The 7,625-nt window shown below is 40.1% G+C and overlaps 1 long non-coding RNA gene across 1 annotated transcript; it reads left to right on the top strand.

Moving 5' to 3' along the window:
• The first annotated feature begins 461 nt into the window (after positions 1 to 461).
• On the top strand, positions 462 to 7,353 carry LOC138849791 (uncharacterized). The gene is made up of 3 exons (XR_011388964.1): positions 462 to 1,037; positions 6,707 to 6,815; positions 7,277 to 7,353. It is a non-coding gene; the product is annotated as an uncharacterized lncRNA (long non-coding RNA).
• Positions 7,354 to 7,625: the final 272 nt, after the last annotated feature.

Here is a 7,625-nt window from a genome sequence, read left to right as displayed (position 1 = left end):
CAGGGAAGTATACGAATCTCAGTATGTAGCAGGCCCTGGATGTAGAAGTGGAAAAGATCTAGTCTTTACCCTCTCAGAAACTTCAAGTTTCAAACTTTAGTGTTGCTTGTGTTTTGTAACTTTTATTTTATTTTTATTTAATAAATGTGAATTTACAAAGTGTAACTTTTGTATTGTTGTGGCTCCCCCTACAACCTCCCTCCCTCCCGCGGCCCTCCCCTCTCCCACTCCCTCTCCCATCCCTCCCTTCATCAAGTTTCATTTTCAATTACCTTCATATACAGAAGATCAACTTAGTATACACTAAGCAAGGATTTCAACAGTCTGCACTCACACAACTGCACAAGGTATAGGGCATTGTTCGACTAGTAGTGTTGTTTTTAAGTTTCATAGTAGAACACATTAAGGACAGAGATCCTACATGGGGAGCCTGTACCCAGTGACTCCCGTTGTTGATTTAATAATTGGCACTCTTATTTGTGACATCAGCAATCACCCGAGACTCTTTCTATGAGCTGTCTAGGCAATGGAAGCCCCTTGAGTTCTCTAACTCTGAACTTGTTTAGTCAAGGCCATATCACAGTGGAGGTTCCTTCCTCCCTTCAGAGAAAGGCGCCTCCCTCCTTGATGGCCCATTCCTTCTGCTGGGGTCTTGTTCACCAGGATCTTTCATTTAGATTGCTTTTTGACACCGTGTCATGGCTTCCCATGCCTGTGAGACTCTCATGGACCTTTTAGCCAGATCTGAATGTCCCAAGGGTTGATTCTGAGGCAGGAGTGCTGTTTTGGGCATTTGCCATTCTATGAGTCTGCTGAGTGTCCTGCTTCCCCCACAGGATCATTCTCTCACTTTTAATTCTATCCTTCATTATTTGCTTACACTGGTCTTATTTGTGAAATCTCTTCGACACTTACCCTATCTTTTTGATCGGTTGTGTATTTATACTTATCACTTTACCAAGTGAGGCATTGGTACCTGCCTCCTTGGTAAGACTGAGCTGAAATCCCCTGGCACATTTCTAGTTCCACCATTGGAGGTAAGTCAGATTGAGCATGTGCCGACCTATATATCTCTTCCCTCTCTTATTCCCACTCCTATGTTTAACAGAGATCACTTTTCTGTTAATTTTAAACACCTAAGAATGATTGTACATTGATTACAGAGTTCAACCAGTGTTCTTATGTAGAACAAACAGAGCAACAACAACAACAACAACAAAAATACTAAAATGAATAAAATAGTAAGTTGTTCCTCAACAGTCTAGACAAGGGCTGATCATGTCATTGTCTCTCATAGTGTCCATTTCACTTCAACGGGTATCATTTTAGATGCTCGTTTAGTTGCCATCGATCAGGGAGGACATATGATATTTGTCCCTTTTGGACTGGCTTATTTCACTCAGCATGATGTTTTCCAGTTTCCTCCATTTTGTTGTAAATGCCCAGATTTCATTGTTTTTTACTGCTGTATAGTGTTCCATAGAGTACATATCCCATAGTTTCTTTATCCAGTCATCCGTTGATGGACATTTAGGTTGATTCCATGTCTTAGCTATTGTGAATTGAGCTGCAACAAATATTAAGGTGCAAATGGCTCTTTTTTCTCCCCTTTAATTCCGTTTGGGTATATTCCAAGGAGTGGGATGGCTGGTTCCTGTGGTAGTGCTATATTCAGGTTTCTGAGGACTCTCCAAACTGTCTTCCATAGTGGCTTTACCAGTTTGCATTCCCACCAACAGTGGATTAGTGTCCCTTTTTTCCCCACATCCTCGCCAGCATCTGTTGTTGGTTGATTTCTGTATGTAAGCCAATCTAACTGGAGCGAGGTGAAACCTCATTGTGGTTTTGATCTGCATTTCCCTGATGGCTAGGGATCCTGAGCATTTTTTCATGTGTCTATTGGCCATTTGGATTTCCTCTTTTGAAAAATGTCTGTTAAGGTCCTTGGCCCATTTTTTTATTGGGTTGTTTGTTTTGATTCTGTGGTGTTTTTTGGTCATTTTATAGGTTCTAGTTGTTAATCCTTTATCTGTTGTGTAGTTTGCGAATAACGTCTCCCATTCTGTTGGTTGCCTCTTCACTTTCCTGACTGTTTCCTTTGCTGTTAAGAAACTCTTCAATTTTAGGTAATCCCATTTGTTTATTTTATCTTTGATTACCCGTGCCTGTGGGGTCTTCTCCAGGAATTCTTCGCCTATTCCGATATCTTGAAGGGTTTCCCCTATGCTCTCAATTAGTTTCATGGTGTCGTGGCGCAACTCTAGTTCTTTGTTGAGTGGATTTTTGTATAAGGTGTAAGGTAGGGGTCTTGCTTCATACTTCGACATGTGGACATCCAGTTTTCCCAGCACCATTTGTTGAAGAGGCTGTCCTTGTTCCAGGGGTTGGTTTTAGGTCCTTTGTCGAATATGAGTTGGTTATAGATGTTTGGATTCATCTCCGGTGTTTCTATTCTGTTCCATTGGTCTATCCATCTGTTTTTGTACCAGTACCAGGCTGTTTTGATTATAACTGCCCTGTAGTATGCCTTGAAGTCTGGAATTGTGATGCCTCCGGCCTTGTTTTTATTGTAAAGGATTGCTTTAGCTATTCTCGGTCTCCTGTTTCTCCATATGAATTTCAGCATCATTTTTTCTAGGTCTTTGAAGAATGACTTTGGTATTTTGATTGGTATTGCATTGAACTTGTAAATTGCTTTTGGGAGAATGGACATTTTGATAATATTGATTCTTCCAATCCATGAACATGGCAGGTTTTTCCATTTTTTTGTGTCGTCTTCTATTTCTTTCTTTAAGGTTTTGTAATTTTCATCATAGAGGTCTTTGACATCCTTGGTTAAATTTATTCCAAGGTACTTTATTGTTTTTGTGGCTATCGTGAATGGGATAGATCTTAAAAGTTCTTCCTTGGCCCTGGCATTGTCTGTGTATACAAAGGCTGTTGATTTCTGAGCGTTGACTTTGTATCCTGCTACTTTACCAAACTCTTCTATGAGTTCCAATAGTCTCTTATAAGTTTATCAGGTCCCCTATATATAGTATGTCATCTGCAAATAGGGATAGTTTAACTTCCTCCTTTCCCATTTGTATCCCTTTAATTTCTTTTTCTTGCCTGATGGCCCTGGCTAACACTTCTAGGACTATATTGAATAGCAATGGTGAGAGTGGGCATCCCTGTCTGGTGCCAGTTTTCAATGGAAATGCTTCCAACTTTTCCCCATTCAATATGATGCTGGCCATTGGTTTATCATAGACTGCCTTAATTGTGTTGAGGAATGTTCCTTCTAACCCCAATTTGCTTAGGCTTTTCATCATGAAAGGGTGTTGTACTTTGTCAAATGCTTTCTCTGCATCATTGAGATAACCATATGATTTTTGTTTCTCAATTTATTAATGTGATATATTACATTGATTGACTTTTGAATATTGAACCATCCCTGCATACCAGGGATAAATCCCACTTGGTCCAGGTGAATGATCTTTCTTTTGTGCAGTTGGATTCGGTTTGCCAGAATTTTGTTGAGTATTTTTGCATCTATGTTCATCAGGGAGATAGGTCTGTAGTTTTCTTTCTTTGTTGTGTCTTTTCTGGGCTTAGGAATTAAGGTGATATTGGTTTTGTAGAAAGAATTTGGGAGGATTCCCTCCTTTCAATCATTTTGAATAATTTGAGAAGAACTGGGGTTAGTTGTTCTCTAAATGTCTGGTAAAATTCAGCAGTGAATCATCTGGTCCTGGGCTCTTCGTTTTAGGTAGTGTGTTTATTACTGATTCAATTTCTTCCATGGTTATGGGTCTGTTTAGATTTTCTATATCTTCACATCTCAGTTTAGGAAGGTTGTATGTATCCAAATATCTATCCGTTTCTTCCAGATTCCCCAATTTGTTAGCATACATCTCTTTGTAGTGGTCTCTGATGATTTTTTTTTATTTCTGTTTTGTCTGTTGTTACATTTCCATTACTATCTTTGATTTTACAGATTTGGGTCTTCCTCTCCTTTTTTTGGTTAGTTGGGCCAATGGTGTGTTGATTTTGTTTATTTTTTCAAAGAACCAGCTCCTGGTTTTGTTGATTTTTGTGTTTTTTGTTTGTTTGTTTGTTTCAATTCTGTTTATTTCTTCCCTGATCTTCAGTATTTCTTTCCTCCTTCTGTATTTGGGCTTGATTTGCTGCTGTTTTTCTAAATCCTTGAGGTGCATGGAGAGTTCATTTATTTGGTTCCTTTCCAGCTTCTTGATGTAGGCACCAATTGCTATAAACTTTCCTCTTAGCACTGCTTTTGCTGTGTCCCACAGGTTTTGATAGGTTGTGTTATCATTTTCATTTGTTTCTAGAAATCTTTTGATTTCTCTTTTAATTTCTTCGATGACCCACTGTTCATTTAGGATCATGTTGTCCATTCTCCATATGTTTGCATATGGTGTAGAGATTCTTGGGTTGTTGATTTCGAGTTTCACTGCACTATGGTCTGAGAAGCTGTTTCAATTTTTTGAATTTGTTGAGGCTCCCTTTATGGCCTATCATATGGTGAATCCTAGAGAATGTTCCATGTACTGGGGAGAAATATGTGAACTCTGTGGCTGTGGGGTGGAAGATTCTGAAGATATCTATTAGGTCTATTTGGTCTATAGTGTCAATTAGCTCTGTTGTTTCCTTGTTGAATTTCTGTCTGGTTGATCTGTCCATTGGTGAGAGTGGGGTGTTGAAGTCCCCTGTTACTATTGTATTTGAGTCTATATCTCCCTTTAAATCCTTTAGTAATTCTTTCAGGTAGCCAGGCGCCCTGTAATTAGGTGCGTATACATTTATAATAGTAATGTTTTCCTGTTGGATAGATCCTTTAATCATTATATAGTGGCCTTCTCTGTCTCTTTTAATAGTTTTTATGTTAAAGTCTATTTTGTCTGATATCAGGATGGCCACACCAGCTCTTTTTTGATTTCTGTTAGCTTGGAGTATCTTTTTCCATCCTTTCACTTTCAGTCTGCGTGCATCTTTGCTGATGAGGTGTGTCTCCTGAAGGCAGCATATAGATGGATTCTCTTTCTTGACCCAATCAGCTAGTCTATGTCTCTTGGTAGTAGAATTAAGACCATTCACATTCAGTGTGATTATTGTTAAGTACTGCCTTTTCGCATTCATGTTTCCTTAAATGAGCTGTTTATGTATTTTGAACTTTGTTTGTAGGTTACTCTACATTCGCTTTTTTTCTTGTAGTGAAGTTCTTGTTTTTGTATTTCTGTGTGCAGTACGTCTTTGAGCAAGTGTTGTAGGGTTGGATGCGTGGATACAAATTCTTTCAGTTTCTGTTTGTCATGGAAAATCTTTATTTCCCCTTCATTCATAAATGATAGCTTTGCAGGGTATAGTGTTCTAGGTTGGCATTGTTTATCTTTTAAAACTTGAAATATATCATGCCATTGTCTCCTTGTCTGTAGTGTTTGCGATGAGAAATCTGGGGGAGTCTGATTAACTTACCCCTGTATGTGATTTGTCGTTTTTCTCTAGCACATTTTAGGATTTCTTCTTTGTGTGTCACTGAGCTGAGTGTTGCCACAATGTGTCGAGGTGAATTTCTCTTCTGATCTACCCTATTTGGAGTCTGGCTATCTGTTGAATTTGCCTGTTGTTATCCAGCTGCCTTTGTTTGAAGTTTTTTGATATTATTTCATTGAAAACACCTTCCAATCCAATCTCTCTTTCCACACCCTCAGGGACTTCTATTATCTGAACATTACACCATTTGATTGAATCTTGTAGGTCTCCGACCATATTTTTTAATTTTTTAATTTCTTCTTCCTGTGTTTGAACTGACTGTATTATTTCTGGAAGTTTGTCTTCGAATTCTGATATTTGGTCTTCTATTTCATCTGTTCGATTTCCAAGGGATTCCACGGTGTTTTTTATATGGTTAATTGAGTTTTTCATTTCCAGTATTTCATTCTGGCTTCTCTTTAGGATCTCTAGTCCTTGGGCTTGTTTTTCGTTCAGCTCTTGACACTGTTTCTCATTATTTCTAAGTAATCTGATTATTAATTTTTGGAATTCTTTTTCTGGCATGGTTTCAAATTTTTTTCTTCTTCAGCCTCTGTTATGGTTGGTTTAGCCTGCTCCATTGGCGAGTTTATATGTTCTTCCATATTCTTATTGTGGGTTTTTGTTTTGTTTTGTTTTTTTTGGCATTCCATCTGGGTGGTTTTTCAGGTTGATTTCCCTCTGCTATGGGCTGCTGTGAGTCTGTACCAACATCCAGTGTAAGCAGGCTACTCTGCCTTCTAGAGCTTGTTTATTTATTTTTTATTTATTTATTTATTTATTTATTTTGTAACTTGAGTGGGCTGGTGTTGGGGCTTTGAGGTGCCAATCTCCACCCCTTGGGGGCCAGTTTCCTTGTTCCTATGTTTGCCCTTATGTGTCTGTGCCTGGGATTCATTGGTCAACTGCTCTCTCTCACTACACCTCCTGTGTGAGGAGTGTCATGTAGCTCCAGACCACCTTTGGACTCTGCCCCTGCTGCTTCCTCTTTGGAGCAGAGGCCAGCCTCCTTTAAGCCCGAATGTAAACAAACAGGATGGCTGCATTCTGCCCGCTGCAGCTCTGATTGTGGGTTGGGCAGCTCCTAAGGATCCTGACATTTTTGATACCTCAGTTTGTCACCCTGGATCCTGCCCTCTTCCCACGGGCGCTATTCAATTTTTTTTTCTAGTAACTTGAGTAGACTGGTGTCAGGGCTTTGAGCTGCCCTCCCTCGCTGCCTGCCCCTGTGCGAGGAGTGTCATGTGGCTCCACTCCACTTTTGGGCTCCACCTCCTAAGGTAAGTGCAGAGGCAGAGGCAGTTCTCCTTTAAGCCCAAAAGTAAATAAACAAGATGGCTGCTTCCTGCCCACTGCAGCTCCGATTTGGGGGAGGGTGGAGGCAGCAAGGGATCCTAGCTTGTTTAGTTCCTCGATTAGTCCCCCTGAATCGCGCACTCTTTCTGAAGGCAGTACTCACTCTGTTCCGTTTTCTATTTTCTCCCCCACTCAGTCGTGCATGTCTCAGTGTCTGTCCCAGTGTGTGTTGAGGGAGGGGTGGCAGCTGCTGTTGCAGCTGTGCTGGGCCAGCGCCCTGTCTCACCTTGGCTTCCAGCGCTGGTGCATACATACTCCTGCTGGTGTCCTGCACTTCAGGCGTCCGTGTCCTCCTTGCAGGTCCACCCTGTCTCCCCAGTTTTGGAAGAGCTTCCCTTTCCCTGAAACTACAAATTCTCACCCCACTTTGAACCTTCCCTTCCAGGACCGTCAGTGTGCTCCCTCCCTATTCCGCCATCTTCAACTGGAATCGTGTTTTGTAACCTTCATTCTAAGAAATACACATATGTAAAGATTTCAATAAAAAAGAAACATTTTCAAATTTTTTCTTAATTTGTCATGATATTCAACTGTCAAATTTGCAGTTTTAAAACATGTAATTGGATATCTATGGGGCCTAATTGTAAAGGGATTCTGTCTTCTTTGCCCATTGTTGCTAATCTCTCTGACTTTTCAATGTTGGAGTGCTGGCTTTTGGGGTTTTATGAAATGTTAGTCCTTAGATGTTTTCTTTCTCATCTGCACTGAAGACTCTTGGTGATCTCAATCAATCT

This window comes from Oryctolagus cuniculus, chromosome 5 (assembly GCF_964237555.1).
Source record: "Oryctolagus cuniculus chromosome 5, mOryCun1.1, whole genome shotgun sequence".
Taxonomy (NCBI): domain Eukaryota; kingdom Metazoa; phylum Chordata; class Mammalia; order Lagomorpha; family Leporidae; genus Oryctolagus; species Oryctolagus cuniculus.
The sequence above is the reverse complement of the archived record's forward strand: the minus strand, read 5'-3'. Positions and strand labels throughout refer to the sequence as shown.